An 18,172-nucleotide genomic window follows, 5' to 3' on the forward strand; every position below is an offset into this window, starting at 1 on the left:
GGCAAATGGATTCAGTACCAGTAATGTATACTCAATCTTTTAACAGTGCATAGAATTGTCAGGGAGATTTCTTCCATTGCTTCAATGAAAAACCTGAGCTAGGAAACACACTGAACAAGCAAATGCATATTTTGGGTTTGAAAGCCCTGGTTGCATTAAGGATCCTACATATTTTTTACAAGAATGTGTCCCTTAAATTGGTCCCTGACATGAGGTAACCATATTAATTATGAGGAATATTTAAAGACAAAACAATAATCAAACTTAAAATGTTTTCTTCAACTGACTGTTAACTTTGTTTGTCTGTTGTCCGAAACATTCAGCACACACTTGTTGATGTGTGATAGAGTGGTGTTTTTGTGAGATGAGGAGAACACAATGAAAATCCGGCAGATACCCTGCAGTGCATCTGCATGAGAATAACACATTCCCATTGTAGAAGCTGAATCTCACAACCGCACCCTCCTTTATTGAAGCATTAGCCCCGAGGAACAGCAACCCTGCCTTCACGTTCATTGGATACTGCGAGTGGACGCGTGTGTCTGTGCCAAGCTGCCAGAACACATGCCAGCACGGATCTGGACATGGTGCAGGAGGAGCAAGGGTTGAGCCCTTAGAAGATGGTCATCTGCCCCTCATCACCTAGCCACTGACCTGTAAAATACCAACTTCTTGCACAGCTGCCACTGGGGAGCAATGCCAAAGCAAATTATATGCACCCCCTGACAAGCCATATCCATCTTTGCTCTCTCTCTTCATCACTATCGGAATGGACAGCTCTCAAAGCTCCTTGCAGGTAGAGTGAACTGTATTTTCACTACAGCTATGGAGAGTGTAATCTGGTGCACAACAAAAGGTAGTTCCCTGAGGGGTAAACGATCTGTATCTGATGTCATGGACAAAGTACTCTAGATCATGCATACAGAAACAATTCTCACAATAAACAAGTGCACAGGAAAATCGTTATGCGTTAAAGAAATTCAAAGAGTGAGCTCCTTTAATGTTTTAAAATAAACAGATGAAGATGTTGACCTTGAAAGTGTGACAGCATGAATAGGATAGTTTATTGAAAGAAATAAGCCTAGCATACTATCGAAGGCTGCATGGAAGTTTCCCTCCCTAAAGTATTTTTTACTATCTGAAATTAGCCTCTCTTGAAAATACTGCAAAACCCACAGAATTTTACAGGTAGCTGCTCAACACAAAAAAATACCGCTACAAGACAGCATCCATCCATCCAGTTCCTAACCACTTCTTCCAGTTCAGGGTTGCAGGGAAGCCGAAGCCTATTCCAAGGCAGGGTACACTCTGGACAGAACGCCAGTCCTTTGCAAGGCAGACACTCAGACAGGGCCAATTTACCCCAAAAAACAATTAACCTTCCAGCCCGTGTATAGTACTGTGCATGTCTCCTAGAGCCGAACAGCTTTTCTTTTGTCACACGTCTCACTGTAGGGGGGCCTGTCAGTGTCTCCCATTCTATACCTTGTTCCCCTAACGCCCTTCCAGGTATTTTACATTCATCACACACTTGTCGATTTGGGAAGTACAAAATTTACAGATCTGGGGGAAAAACAAAAACACATATGAAAATGTTAAATTACAAGATGGCTCAGAGATGGGAAGCCACTGTTGTCATTAAACACCTTGACTCTGCTTCATGTCTTGTAAAATAAATAAACAAAAAGTGATTAGGGCTGCGCATATCACTCGCAGTCAATGTGTGTTGAACTGTGAAGACAAGACAGCAAGTCAATTTTGGATTAATTATTACTGTATATGGAAACATTGCTGCAGTGGCAATAACACGATGGGAATCCGAGTAACTGTTTCAGCATCAGGGTTTGTGTAGTGCAAGTGTGAGTATGTAAGCACACATCTGTCAGCTTTCGTCAGCAGGTGCTTGTTTGTGTGTCATAATAAGCCAGGTACTTTAGCTAATTGTGCTTTGACTTCAAAGCCCGTTTTAGAAATGCAGAATTTATTGATAGGCAAAACACAAGTCACTGCTATCTGCAAACAAATCTTACTTTAATGAACACCCATATAGTGAACATCTGTTTTCATACAGAAAAAAAAAAGATTTTTCTTTTGAAGGGAATTAATACTCTGCCTAGCAGAATAATTTATTCATTAATTTATTCAGTTTTTGTTTTACTTTGGTCTATTTCCTTTTTTTTACTTCAGGCAGAAGATTTATGAGCCTCATCCATTTAGAAAATGACATATCTTTGCTAATGGATGTCATTCTGGGATATCAATAAAAGGTTAGGGCTTTTGTCTTCTATACAGAGGTAGGCAGAGCTGAAAAACATCTGTTCTTCAAGGAGACAAAACTCACATGTAATAATATCAGCCTGATATCATGATTAAGATGGTAACACTTGTGCATTAGATTTTCATTTTTCAGTGGTATACTTCACTTTAGAGCTATGCAGTAATTCATATTAAATAAATATCCTAATTATACACATTCCTTGCTACAGTATATGGCTAAAAATATATTGATTAGTTACTGTATATATTGATTCCTAAGGCTCTAGAGTTAGTGATTCAATAAAATAGGTACCAATACAAACAGGTTCATCGGAGAGTTCAGAGATAAGCAATGCCAACATTATTTAAACTACAGTATGTACATGATGTGACAGAATCAGTGATAACAGTTTGTCAGGTTATGAAGCAACAGTTTCACAATTAACTGTTGTACAGGTTTGAGGAAGCAAGACGGCTACAAAATAATCTTGAAGGTATGCCATGTTAAAAAAAGACTAAAGGAAGGAAAGGGTCATAGAACTCAATGGAGAGTTCCAGACAAGAGAGATTGAGAGACTGCTCTACTGAAGCCTCCGGTCAGGTGATACTGTCTGCCTGCAGGCAGGAGCCTGATGAACTAGCAGGGAATTCCCAGCAGCTCCTGATTAGCTCTGCGCTGGTGAAAAACATGTCAACGAGCACAAGATACTGTACCTGGTTCTTATCAAGGAAGAGATTTCGATGTAATATATGAGCAAATCCATGGTGGACAGCTTCTGATGGGCAGGGATTATGCTTTAATCCTGGCTTTGGGAGGATGGCAGGCTTGGGATGGTGGGTGTGACAGTGAATTGAATTGCCCTTTTCTGAACTGTGTAGGAGGGTTGTGATAACACTGCTAATGGTCTTACTAAAGTCTTTACCTGATAATGAAGCATCCAGCACATAATGTGGTAAATCAAAGTATTTATCTAAAGTCTTGGTAAGAAGCAAAAAGAGTAGTGAAATGCCTACAGTAAAATGTCTTAACCAATGCTTAAGATATGGCATAATTCATAATTTACAAGTGCCTTGTAGGAGCTTGCAAAGCAGAAGGAATACTTCATTCCTTGCTACAAACAGACTGTGGTACAAGCAGAATAAAGCAATGCAAAGCACACTGAAGCTGTGATATATTGTACACCATAGTAAAAGGCAGCAAAGCAAAGTAAATACATAGTCTGCCCAAAGAAAAACATGAAAAGACTGCAAAATTACTGGCCAAAGCCATTGTGAAAATCTAGAAATGTGATATAATCTCTTTTGTCATATAGATTACTATTACATGACAATTTCACAATAGATTCAATTTATTAATGCAAAAATAGTTTCTAAATGTGCTGTATTTCTTGCATAATGCACAATTACATACAGAGAATTAGAATTTTACATGTTCAGGTAGGGAGCTGCATCAGCATGCACAGGCCTTTTGCCAAAAAGGTTTTGTTTCCTTACCTTTCAGCATGGAATAAACCTTTACCTGTTCCTTTGCAAATTCCAGTTTTAGCCTTTCTTAAGAGGCTCCCAAAGGCTAGAAGTAATTCTGTTATATCTACTGCCATTAACTGGGCTGCAAACAGGGGTACCCCAGACAAAGCCAGACACTTTACAATGCCTCAGTTAAGCAAGGGATAATATTTTACTATCTGCTTTAATAATATTTGTCCTGCTCTCATTACTCCCTTAGTAAAGTGGATCTGTAAATTAATATTTATATAAATCCAAATGGAAGATTATCCTGACCTAATTTAAATTATGTGTATAGCAATACAGACACTATTTCCAGTTGATTTTTTTTCCACATCATGGCATTGAAATTAATGAAAACACTGATGGTCATCTTATAGAAAGGTAATTAATGTGCGCTTCATGGCGGTTGCTTAGGAACAGAATGCCGAGGCCCAGAGCATTGTGTTGTGCGCAGTACATTCTGAGAACGATTCATTAGAACACATTGTTTTCAACCAATAAAATGGCTGGGAATGGGCTTGAATGGGAACAAAAAGATTCAAGCTTTAAACAAGACTCTGCACTCTGGAGTATATTAATAAAGAAGACTAGAAGTCCAATGGAAGTGATTTTTATGAGTGCTGGGGTAGGTGAATATCAAATAAAAAATTCTCTGTAATATGTTAATTTATACTCATCTGCTGTGCTCATTGAGTAATCTGCCAGAGTAAACAAGGATTAATCCTCTCAGGAATGCATCTGTGTGATATGAAGCCAATGATAAAACCACCTAATCTTCCTGTCAGAAGATTTGAAATTGAGCACACAGTTTACACTTATACATCTCTGGTTGATTTTCATTCATGTTCTTACAGGTCTTGCACTAACAACATGGTTGTTACCCTTAATTTCCCATATATGAAATGTGTAAAAGTAATGGTGGTTAACCCTGAGCCCTGAGAGTGGAGGTCCAATAGCTTCAGGACAAATAATTATATTAAATAGGCAAATAAGAGATCAAGTGGATCACAAACCACAGGATAATTCCGCCTTCGAGGACTAGCGCTGCTTAGAAACATACATTATTCAATTACAGAACACATACCAACCTCTCTAAACATAAGAAACAGATACATTCATCAGTGATTGAAGAACTGACATGTAGCCTGCATTTTCCCATAAATGTTTAGTATTAAAAGAGACGACCCAAAGACACATACCACCTTCCAACCCTGAAACACAGTTAACCTGCATTAAATGTCTTGGCTGAATGAGCTAAAAAAATCCTCCATTTTGTCCTGCATATAATTTCTGCTAGTGGAATTAAAATAAACATCCACTGTGTTTGTCTAAGAGTCATCTATATCAGCCCTCAGAGTGTTGTTCCTCTAGTACCTGAGCAGTTTAAAACGCCCACTGGCTTTAGATGCAGAGTATGTGTCTTTTTAAGGGAAAGGGGCTAAAAGAGTAGGGTGGTGATATTAGCGCACCATGTCACTGAGCTATGAAGCATCCATTTCTGACAAACCAGTGCTGGAGGGAACATGCACGTCTCTCTCTCTTTCCTTACTCTCTCCCGTTTAATCTTTAAACACCTATCTTTATTGAGAAAAAAGACACCAAGAAAGAGATCTTTGTTGGAGGCAAGGCCCCTTATTTTAGATTCCATTACAATATCTGCAATCTGTTTACTACAGGCAGACATGCCACTCCCTGCCCACTCATTTTCTTTTCTGCACCAGGAACAATGTCTTCCTCTTGCTTTGCAAAAAGACATGGCACCTTACCATATTCCTAATCATTTTCTTCTTGCAAAAGTCCTGCTTGTACAATCACATGAAATATAAAAGCTAATGTGTGAGTGTTCTTATAATTATGTCACCCCATTGATTAATGCTGACAGAAGGGTTTCACACAAAGATAATGATTAATACTGATAATTCTCTTTGGATTAGCTTTCTATTACAAAAGATTCCCAACAACAAAGCAACGCACATACAAAAAGTGCATTCTATTTTCTCAGCTTCAAAGCAAGGCTTTGTAATCCAGGGACAGATATTCCCACTTTATTTCTAAAATGATACAGTATGTGATGTGACTTTGCTTGGACTTTTAACCCCTTCGGTGTTCAACTGGAGGCCGTTGGAAAAGAAACCACTCATCCTAATAGGATTTTCCAGACCACACATGTTTCAGATGACACTGGCACCATCAGTAATCTTGAGAAACGTAAAATCCTGGCTTTATGTCCCAGGGTTATCTCTTTAATATTATGTTTATAGACTCAGCGATTTAAGGTGACTAAAGATGGTATTATAAAAGCTGACAGCACAGACAAACCAAGAAAAATAACAACCCCCTCCATTAAGATCATGTCTCATAGTCTTCAATGACCAAATGACACCTGTTTTATGGTGATTACAAACAATTGGCATGATTTCATATGCATGCTTTCCTTTTAAATGTCTTAAAAAAGTATAGTATTTAGAACCGTGCACATTTTTCACGTTCTATTGCTTTAAAGCAATAGACTATAAAGAAGCGATTAATTTTGTTTATAGAACATACAACTTACTTCACATATTCAAAGTCAAAAAAGAAATACACAAATATATAATATGAAAGATAATAGAAAATGTTGATATAAGTATTCATACTGTACTTTTTGCTATGCAAACCTAAATAAAATTTGGTGCATAAAATGACCATTACAAACCACTCAAGCTGTGTGGCTTCTGTCTGTGTGCAATAATATTGTACACAATTTCAGAATAAATACACCTACCCTCAGTCAGGTAGTGAATTTCAATCAAGGGTTCAACGAAGGAGCTTTCAAAACAAAGTTGCTAAAGGTGCAAATCAGTAGAAGTGAATGAAAACATTTCAAAGACCCCTCATATCTCTATGCACATGGTGAGGCTGATTCTTAAGAAGCACATACTGTAGACACTGTCTAGATCAGGCTGTATCTCCAAACTGAGAAGCTGGGCAAAGAGGAAACTGCTTAGAAATGCTACTATGAGGCCAAAAGCACTTTTAAAAACATTATAGAGGTTACTCCACACCTAACTGATACTGAAAACATGTTGCAAAAGGTTTTGTGATCAGACAGGGCAAAGGTGGAACATTTTGGTCTAAATGCAAAGTATTATATCTAATGCAAACTTAAAGTGCATCACTCACTCAAACCATCCCCACTGATGGCATCATTATGTTTTAGTCCTCCTTTTCATCAGCGTGGAGAGGTTAGTTTGTCAAGACTGCTGAGAACCTAGATGAAGTATTGGAATGAAAAACTATTTCAGACCTTACCTGGAACACAAAATCACCTTTCAGTAGGAGAATGACCCCAAAACTCAAGGCCACATATACAATGACTAAAATGAAGAAGGTGAATGTCCTCAAAGTGCTCCTTTGAAAGGCCTAACGTGAATCCTACTGAGCATCTGCTGAAAGATTTGAAAACTGCTGTCTAAAGGGTATCCCCTGCCGTCTGCCAAGAGGAATGAACAAAAGCTGCACCAAGCTGCACAATCTGCCCCAGGTGTGCGAGTGGGGAGAGAGACTTACTGCACCCAAAAAAATCTGAGGCGGCAATTGGTTGCATGCTTGCTTCACAGGTCTGAATACATATGCAATAAACAAATGTGATTTTTTTCTCTTTAGCTTTTGCTGACTTTTACTTTAACCTATCCTACCCTTTCAAGTCTTCAGTTTTAGCATCCAAATGAAATATAAAATTAATACAATAAAAATTAAAAAGAAGAATTAAAACGTGTATGCATCATTTTGCAAATTCACAAAATGGGACACCGTAGGAAGGGTCAGGATGCTTTTGCAAGGCACTGTATGTGCGGAGTACATAATACACACAAGTGGATCGTCCATTTCCATTCAAGCTTCACTGCTACCCTAACCTCTTCACACTTGAGTAACTCACCCCACACCTTACCTGCTGTGAGAGCTGACAGGCAGGCACTAACAAGATTCACTAGCCAGTACTGTCAGCCCTTCACATCACACACAATGCAAAATTTACTCCGGACAGCACTGCAGCTTGCTGCCTAAGGCTGGGCTGCCATTAGCACAGCCTTTTTAAATATATACTGCACACATCAATAATAGACACATACTGTAGGGCAATAGCCTCCTGTTTGCAAAGACCAAAATTATTTTGCATTCTTTCCCGTGTGTCACAGACTATGATAAACAAGTGAGCGGCCTAAAAATAATTGCTGTATAAAAACAGGTTCTACACGATCCGCTGTGATGCGAGACTATGCAGAGACCCCAGAGGAGCCACCATCACCGCTAATCCCCCAAAGGTGCTGAAAGAAGCCTTGATTCAGAGGTTTACCTAATCTCTTGAAAAATGAACAGCAAACAACACATAAATCAGGATAAACATGAAAGGGTAGGCTTTCCTTCCCCGGCACTCCACGGAGAGCAGCAGGTTTAATCAGATGTGCCCTCTTTCTGACAAGAAGCAAAACCCAGATCTCATCTGCCTCAGAAGCTTCAAAGAAACTGTGGTCTCCAGCCTGAAATTTCCACAGGGAGCTTTATCCAGCCAACTACCTCGTCAACACTTTCAAAGTTTACTCCAATATTTCACTGGAAATGCAAGTGACAATAAGATGAAGCATAGAAGGTGAAGGTGAAAAATTCCGAAGGTACAGTATGATAATGCTTTAGAATGCGTGTCCTAGCATAGTGAATTCTCACAAGAGAGCAAGCACAAGCCTTCCCTTTTATTCACATATGGTGCAGCTTATCCAGACAATGGAGAGTCCTGGACTGTGTTGCTTCTGGATGATAAGCAGCACAGATCATAATGCTGGTGCCTGACAGAGAGAACACAGGTGAAGGTGTGAACTCTAACCTGGTGCATGTGAAATAGGTTTAAAAAGTGGTTTGGGGGAGGTGTGGACAGAGCTCTTGAGTTGCAGTATACCTGGAAGATTGTGGATTCAAATACCAGATGGGACACTGATGTGCTAAGCTTCAGCAAGGTACTTCATTCACATTGCTTCAGTGAAATGGAAAGCTGTATAAATGGATACAAACATAAATCACTTTGGATAAGTGTTTCCCATTTCTGTAATTCACGTGAGTTTACCACAAGAAAAAGATTTCGGCATTGCATGAGGGGCATTTTCGTTCAGCAGTATTGGGAAGCTACACCAAATTCAACTTAAAATCAAATTTCCATCAAGTCCAATTTAAAAACGTTACATCAAATTTGCGAAGAAGCCTTGAAGCTCAGTCTGTGCAAGAAAAGAAATCATTAAGGACATAGGAGGTATTACCAACAAGACAACGCTATGCAACCCATTCAACACATTAAGTTGCTTGTAGATAAATAGTCTGCGAGTCTCATCCAAGGCAGATCAGCTTAGTAGCTGCTTTAGATTCCCAAAACCTTTTTTGTGTGTAAAATGTGCCCCAGGGTCTCATTTATAAATGCAGTTACCCTTAGCATCTAGAGGGCTAATGATACATGCACATTTTGATGGGTAAGAATTAATTTCCAAAACTCCTGGAAGTACCATACTGCACATATTTCATTTTTAACAGTGAGATGACAAGAGCTCATTGAGGGTTGCCCTCTATGAATAACAAAATCCAGGCCTGATAGATAGCCAAACCACACTGTGTCCAGATATACCGCGAGCAAAGCCAAATGCAGCCCACTCATTATTTCACCTCAAATTATTATGTTCAACTTTAGCAAAGCACTCCCTATCGCAAGCCATGAATAGCCAAAGCCCTGTGCATTTATATTAACCAGCAAGGTCATATTTCACAGCCCAGTGTCAGATAACACAGAGTGACAGTTGTTTTAATTCCAGAGAAAAAAATGTGGTCTAAGTGGAAGGAGGTGTAAAAACTCTTTATTATGCCTGTGGTAATTATGTCTTGTAACTACAGGCAAAAAGGTTGTATTCTAATTATATATTAATACAGACGAAAATGGACTGAAGGACAGGCTACTCGGCTTAATGGGATTATACCTGCATGTGTAATTGAAGTGGAGGTGTGGGGAGATGACTTCTCTTTTCCACTGCCCTTGGCATTCAGCACAAGAACAAACGCAAAGAATGATAAACAGGACTTTGACAGTGTTAAACCTGACTGACAAATGGAAGGGGCTAAAGGTTCTATTCTTTTTTAAAAGGTTATTACCAAACACATTTCAGGAAGGAGTATTCACAGGGTATTGTATACTTTCTAGCATTTTAGACACAAATGCATTTGATTCCTTAGTGACTAATTAAAAGGCATAAATCAAATGTCCCTTTACCAGGTGCTACTTCATATTAAAAGGACCCTAATAATCATAAATTCACACAACAAACGGGGGTTACTGTCAATGGATTTTCTAAGTAATGCTGAAGAACTGTGTAGCATTTCCAAAAATATTTATCTATGATGACAATGTAGTTTAGTCTGCAATACCAGTACTGAAGACTTACTTCCTACAATGTAATGTATGCTGTTGTTAGGCTCCTCAAACCTCCTCATGTGAAGACATATTGATATTGCCCTCCGTAATCCCTTAATTTTTATGAACAGTGCAGTAACACCCTTGAAGGGATCTGCTCATTTTGCTGTCAAAACGCTGGGGAGAATCCTGTATGTGCTCCTGCCCACTATGCCCCCTCCGCAGCCGCTATTAGTCAATTAGTATTTTCATTAAAGCAGCAGCAGTGCTGGGAATAAAAACCAGGGAAATAAAAGAGACAATCTGCTTTGTGTTTGCAGAGGATTTCTCTGTGCGGCGCTGATTTCCATCCTTAAACCTCTCCAGACGGGAAGGCATTAATAATTTCGATTCTGTCAGCGTCATTGAGGGAACACAGCCACAATTATTTCCTGGCTGCAGCTCTCCCTCTCTCCCTATGTAATCATGCATGCTGGTACCTAAAACCCACCTTCTCACTCAATCCCTCTAACTCCCTTTATCTATCGCTACATTTTACAATGGGATTACACCTAATCTTTCTCCATTCATCATTTGGCTCCTGGTCTGCCAGTATTGGGCTACTGTATGGCCCCGAAATTTCAAAATCTTATCATCATATGGGATAAGGGAAAACATTTGGGAAATTACCATGTATATCTCTTGGTTGCTCATTATCTTACTGTAGAGCTGCAGTACACATTATAATGATGCCAGATTTTCAAAAGGAAGAGAGCACTGGTTTATGGAAAACTGAGGCTGCTGCACTGAGTCAGTTTGGACTAGAACTTTGCCAGTACCCCAGAAGTATTTACATCATATACCATAAAAGAGGTAGGTTAGTGTAATCTGCGTGTTTCTATTATTTGAATTTATTGCTTGTTTGTTACTTTATATGCGGTTCTACACAAATCTCTAATTTACTTTCCTCTGATTGCTATCATCCATGCCAACTATCTATTTCACCATAAATAACATCTGGAAAATGAATAGGGGAAAATGATTTAGAGGATGTATATCAGTGCTCCACATATAAAGCCTGGGTGTAATGCTCAGTCCCTACTACTGTATAACTGACTGTAAGAAAGCTTATTCACAAAGTTGTTTCACATGAAATAATATGAAATAAAAAAAAACAAGTGGGAAACAGCAACACATCATGTGCCACACATGGTAGATATCATTCTTTCATAAAACATAAGACAGGAAATTCCAGATGATATTTACACTATACTACATTTTCCAAAACACTCTACCTTTGAAGCTTTTAACTCTCACCAAAAGACTTCACTAGTTCTGCTTACAAAAACAGCCTTCTTACCATGAGCCAGATACTTACCACAATACCCTATAAAAATGTCAAACACCTCATTATCCAACAAGCTTTTCTGAAACTAAGATACTGGAGCACTAGAAAGGACTTCAAAACAACGACAAAAGACACATTAGTTGAGGATAAGCTGTAAAACAGTTTCTGTTCTGCTGGGTTTGAAAATATATATTTTTCCTTAGATTCCATGAGACATTCACCTCACAAATTACTTTTATAAATTTTTTGAGGAACCGATCAATAAATCTGAAAACTAAAATTCATTCAATTATCTGGCTGGTCGTCTTCTCGACTTCTCGGCATAATCTAAATCTTGTCAATATAACACTGAAGTTACAGATCCACAGTTACCCTATTGCGATATTATTTTGTATCACTGTTTCTTTGCTGTCTATATAACTACAATGTTATACACAACTACATCATAACGGAAGAGTATTATTTTGTGGGCTTCAGTTTGACTCAACACATTACAAACTGTCTCTGGAAATGGTCCAGAGAAGAGCAACCAGATACATTCCAGGGCTTAGAGGAATGTCCTGCACTGACAGACTGTAAGAGCTGAACCTTTTGAGTGTCAGTCAGGGAAGACTAGTAGGGGAGTTGATCCAAGTGTTCAAAATCCTCAAACCACTAACAAAGTCAACCCAGTGGGCATCTTCATTTCATTATGAACAGTGAAACATGAACCAGAGGTCACAATTGGAAACTACATGGAACTGCGCTGAATTCTGAGAACAGGAGGCGGCTCTTTCCACACAAGGCTGTGGGAGCATGGAATAAGCTACTCAGACATATTGATGAAACTGAAACCATTAGCTTCATCCAAGAAGTGGCTGGATGAGATTCTTGGATCAATTAGCTAATAACTACCAAATGGACTAGATGGGTCAAATGCCCTCCTCTTTATTTGTAACTATTCTAATGTTATGTACTGTATTAATAGCCCATCTGACTCGGTGCTGTTGAGTGTGGCTCTGGATGGTGAATGAGACTGATTGAGGGGTGGAGATTGATGCATTCTGTAAAAAGGATGGCAGCATGCCAATGAGCGTCACTAAATGTTGTTTTTTCAACTTGTCCCTCATCTCTCATTGCTAAACTAAAAATGTGTGAAAGTGTTGCATTTCCACAGGGAGTCATTCCACATGGGAGATCCAGCACTCGGTTTAATATTTGCAAAGAAGAGACAGGGTGACCCATCCCTCTCATTAATCAAGCCCGCAGTGAATGTAAAATTTCATTCTGCTCTCTCTTCTTGCCATTGCAGCACTTCGCCCTGGTCCCAGATGTGCTTTTTCTTGAGTGGATTCCAACACTCTTAACACATCAAAAGTGTTGGGCCTGCAAAGCACATCACACCTTTCTTTTCTTCAAGGATTGGTTAGACTCAGTAAGACTTTATTTAGTCTCATGTCAAAGCACATACTCTGTTTTACATTTTATATTAAGCAGTCCTAGCTGTAAAGGACTGGAATCTGTACAATACTGGAATGTAGTGTGGAACCAGTACATTGTTTGATATAGTCTCACCAAATAGGGTTGCGAACCAATTTCTGAGCGTGGAGTAGGCTACCTGACTCAAGTATTAAGATTAAGTTTAAATAAACTCTGGTTATTCTTCAGGGGATGGAGTGGAGTGGCCTTTTCTTGATAAAAAAGTAAAAAGTGAAGGGTGATTCACCAAGGCAGGATGAATGAGCTATCAGCTTCCCAGGACCTTATCAAGATAAGCAGTTCCTCTGGGATTCCCTGAGTAGTGGTGCATACTGTAACTGGGGTGGGTACACTCAAGAACACTACAAAAAAGTGTGAGTTAGAGTATGAAAAACAGCTGATGTTTCCTACAAAGCACAGGTTCTCTGGGGGAATGGTTACCATCCCTCCCTTGCTGGCAAGAGTTAACTGATAACTAGCCATCCCAAATTAGAAAGATAAAAAAGCAAAATAAGTTATAGAAATAGATATAGACCTATATCAGTAACTTTCTCATCCTGATGAGGGATTCAAAAAGCTATAGCTTGCCCTGGATACCAGTTTATTGTAGACATAAGTCCGATAAGAATACGAATACTGCAGAATAAGAAGCTATTACTCTGGAGCAATAGCAGTGTCAACCAATACACCATCATGCTGTCCATCAATAATTTCAAAATCAAAGCTATACAGTTCCTCAGGCGGGAATGTAAAACATTCTGTTTGATATTGCTGATCATACTAGGCCCTGTATTCAAAACAATGAGATGCTTAAACAGGAACTGAAATGTTTGAAAAATAAAAAGTACATGTATAATGTGCTGCAAGGAAATTCTTATCATTAACTCAGCCGATGAGCTTCCATTTCCTAAGGTAAAATTTCTAAAGCACATTTTTGATTTGGTGTTTTCAATGTTAAATTTCCACAATTTAAAATTAGCATTAAAAAGAAGACTTCCATTTGAGACAGAACATTAAAGAAAATATTTTTTTTTTAATTTACTGGGAAAACAGCCTAGAATTCGTAACACAAATAAGCTCAAAATGAGGCAAGCTCAAACAAAACATAATTTTTAAGTCTTAATGTAACTGCCAATTGAAGATTTTATGATAAGCCCAATTTTAATACTTCAAGAAACCCTGGGTTCAAGAAAGTTGAATCAAGAAACCCTGTCAAATGTTTTAATTTACACATGCATAATTATATGTTTGTCTGGGAAAGCATTTTGAAAAATGACATTTTAATATTTTTTTGCATTGCTTTCCTTTGGCTATAATATTGTTAAATTTGCAGTTTTCTCACTGTGTAGTGGCTCATATTGATATACTGATACTGCTATGGTGAGAGCTGAAAGAGTACACTGTTAGTAGATTCAAATGCAAATGTAATAGAAGTAACAAAACAAGGCAAATGTAGCAGGAGTGAACCAGTACTCACAACCAGCAACACAATGTCAGGCATGCTTATTTCAAGGTGAGGTTTGAAAAACACCATGGAAGTAGTGCTTATTTCTTCACATAACCAATAACAGCTGGATGACAGGGTTAAATATGAAACAGGCTCAAAGGATACCTATAAGATAAAGCTGAAACAGTGGGTATCTGGTTTTCCTTATTCTACACTTGCTTTTCATCTATTTGCCATGTCCTCTGCTATATGTCCTAATAAAAGACCACTCTATCCCCAAGAGTCAAGACCCTTACACTTCATTCAACTGCATTTGTTTTAAACCTCTTTCACATAAAGCACCTTACTCATGAAACTTTAACTGCGGCACTATAACAGAGTGTTTATATGTATTCTTTCAAAGCTAGAGCACTTTGCAAACATGACAATGGCATTCACGTTAACATTGTAAAATGCTAAACCACTAAGAAAGCTTAACTGGTGTTCCAGTAAGACAACTACTGCGGCAAACAAGCACATTTCTGACATGATATTTGTGACGAAATCGTGCCATCACCCAATGAAGTGCAAGTGCCTGTCATTCCAGTTTTTGTTTTTACTTTAATTTACCACTGTATGGAAACTGTATTGAATAAAAGAAATAAGAGATTTAACAATGACGTTTGTCAAAGTCTCTCCTAGTCTATACCACCTGCAGCTTTTTTCCATATTGTCACACAAGGTTTCTTTATAGTATTTATTTAATTTGTGCTTCTGTTAGTTTTTCTCTGTTAATATTCATTAAATACAAACTCCTGTTGGAAAACAAACAAAACCACAAAGAGCCTGAAACTACAGTATATAATATCTAAAGCACAGTTTTGTGCATCGATATGGAAATACACAAAGACAATATCACAAACGGGGCTCCTGACAGGCTCAACTAGGAGAAATGGTCACTCATCGCACCCTACAGCCCAGACCGTAGCTTTCCAAAAGGCAGCTGTCAGATACGTCAAGTTTATCCAGTTGAGTGGTCTCTCTCACTTTGCAGGGAGTCAAAAGTCAAATGATGGGCAGGCAGGTCTGGGGAGTATGACTGCAGCTCAGCACAGGAATAGCAGTTTTGAAAGGGAACTGCAATGCTATTTTTCTATTAAGGGGTTAGAAATAACATGTAAAACCTGCAATTTACATCACAAAATAGACTTAATTTCCAGGCATGAGCAGTGCCATATTCTGTGATTCAGAACGAAGCAACCGAACTTCCAATAAGGTGAAGCAGCCCTATAAACTCTAAATAAAAGATGTGAATACATCTCTTTTAATCCAATAGAATTATTGCTCTCGACTTCCGAGATGGTTTGGCTGATAAGTCAAACTTACTTGTTAACTCTGCATGCAGATTACATTGGAACATTTCTTCAGTGAAATCTCTGCTGCGCATCCTGTACTTGTCCTCTCATTTCAGTGACTACTGAGCAGGAAGGACAGCTTCACCTGTCACTCTTGCTCATGGTGAGACCAGGGGTTTTCGACAACATGGAGATTCTCCAGTCCTTTCACAAAGTACAGGACTTAGTGCTTAATTTGAAATTCGTAAAACTTTGCAATACCATGAATTAATTTATTTTGATACCGAGATTTAATAACTGGTCTGAGAAATTGGGATTGTAGTTCCCCTTTAATGTTGAAAACAAATGACGATTTCAAAGAGACTGATTGTATATTAAACAACTAGCCAACCTGAAATGTAAAATATCTTAAAAATAATCAAATAATTCAAATTATATGTCCTCTCAAAGCACATACAGTAAGTGAAAAAGTGAGCTGTGTCAGTTAATGAGAGACGCTGCCCCTTCCTGTTAGGTGTCAGTAACTGTATCGCTCTAAGTGAGCCACCCACTCCTATCATCACCAAAGGCTTTTCTACTTCACATCCTCCAGAGGAGTGGGAGAAAATCACTGTATAATCATGCCAGTGATTATGAAACGGGATGTTATGTACCAGCCTGACTGAAAAGCAGAACCATTTTAGGACAAAGGTAGGTGTTTCATTCGTCAGTCTTATTAGCAAGAGCACCGTCTCTGAGGCCGTCTGGAGACGGGGAGGGACGGGCTGGTTGCGGCTGGCCGAACAATAACTGCCGTTGTTTTCTGCGGGGTTGCCAGCTGAGCAGCGCACGCAGCCTGCCCGTGTGTTCCTTCCACATACTGTACCTGCCGCTCAAAGCTGTCGCGCACGAGGCGTGAGCCAGGCATGTCAAAGCAGCTCCTGGAGCTTTTCAGAAGAAAGGAACACTCTCAAATCCAACATGTGGGGCTCGGACCTTACTGGAATTACAAAAGAGTGCTGAAGGGGAGAGCCCGAATTTATTCTGACACATTTGTTGCCTATTGTAACCTGTACACTGGGTATCAGTATTTGGATATGCATTTCTTTTAATTTCCCCTCAGGCACAATGACATCAACCAGCTTGTTTTAGCACAATGTACCAAGGGAAGCCTATTTGTCGGAGCTCTATGAAAAAAGGCCCTCGTCCAGCTCCTATCTGAGAACAGAGCTCTTTGCTTTAGGCGGTGTGTGTAAGAGAATACTTTGATTCCAGCCAGAAGGGCCTATTGAAAGTCATTAGCCTGGAGAGCTTCCACACTAGAAAACAAAGTCTCATACCAGGCTAAGGTGACACCCAGCTTGTTTCTGTATTACCAAGAATATAGTACATTTTTAGCACATATATAAAAAAAAATCTTATGTCTTTTCCGACTATCAAAAACAGAAGAGTCTCTAAGTTTTCTCAAGGGCGTCTATCTGATACACACCTGAAAAAAAGATGGACCTGGTATGCTTTATTCTAAATGTTTTTACAGAATAATAAGGGTCTTTGTTATATCATGAGCTGACATTATGCTTCTCAACATAGGAAAAAAGTTTCTTTTCAAGTTGGAATCGAAGAAGAGTGTACAATTACATCTCTACACTGTAGAATATGATATGTAATAAATTATTGTACAATGGCAAAAAATAAAAGCTTGCAGCTATTATGGTATTGTGTGATCGACTGCCAAAAACTAAGAGGTCAAACACTGTAAATTATTAAGTAAATTTAATCTCATAGAATGCTTTCAAAGATCTTACCATTATGAATACTTAGTTATTTAAAGACAACATTGAGGTAATGTCTACTCAAAATACCTGTAATCTTCAACAAAAGGAAATGATAGAATAATTTTGTTCATATATATAGCAGAAGAAAAAGGCTTTCCATGTGCTGTAAAAGGAGGAATCAAGCATCATATTAAGTGCTGGCCTGACCATGAAGATCACCGCAAAAGGTCATATCGCCACCTGCCACATGTCTCTGTTCCTGGTCCAGTGTGTTACAGTCTCTACGCACTTTCACACAAATTGTCTGTTTAATATTAAATCTCATAGTTTGCATATAAAGTGTATCAAGAGCCTAACATGAGTCTGACATAGTAAAAGCTGCAAACAAAGGATGAAGGATGAGTTCAGCTCGAGGGTCTTTAACCCATAAGAGAGTCCTCATGTTCTCCATCACAGTGAAATCTAATCTGAAGCTTATTAGCAAACATCTTCACTTTCAGACTTGCTCCTTAATGTTTGAAATTGAGTTACAAAATTAATAGATGCCATAAAAAACATATGTGGCTGAGGCTAGGTGATAAATGTTGTCACTTTCAAAGGAAGCACAGATTCACTTTGCTTCAAGAAGGAAATAGAGCTTGTTAGCAAAGGACTAAAATAATC

At 38.7% G+C, this 18,172-nt stretch overlaps 1 protein-coding gene across 5 annotated transcripts in view; it reads right to left on the reverse strand.

Moving 5' to 3' along the window:
- LOC148817507 (ephrin type-B receptor 2) overlaps nucleotides 1–18,172 on the reverse strand; it is a 119,762-nt gene that overhangs the window by 88,053 nt on the left and 13,537 nt on the right. The window lies entirely within an intron of this gene.

This window comes from Atractosteus spatula, chromosome 20, assembly GCF_055471065.1.
Source record: "Atractosteus spatula isolate fAtrSpa1 chromosome 20, fAtrSpa1.hap1, whole genome shotgun sequence".
Lineage (NCBI taxonomy): Eukaryota > Metazoa > Chordata > Actinopteri > Semionotiformes > Lepisosteidae > Atractosteus > Atractosteus spatula.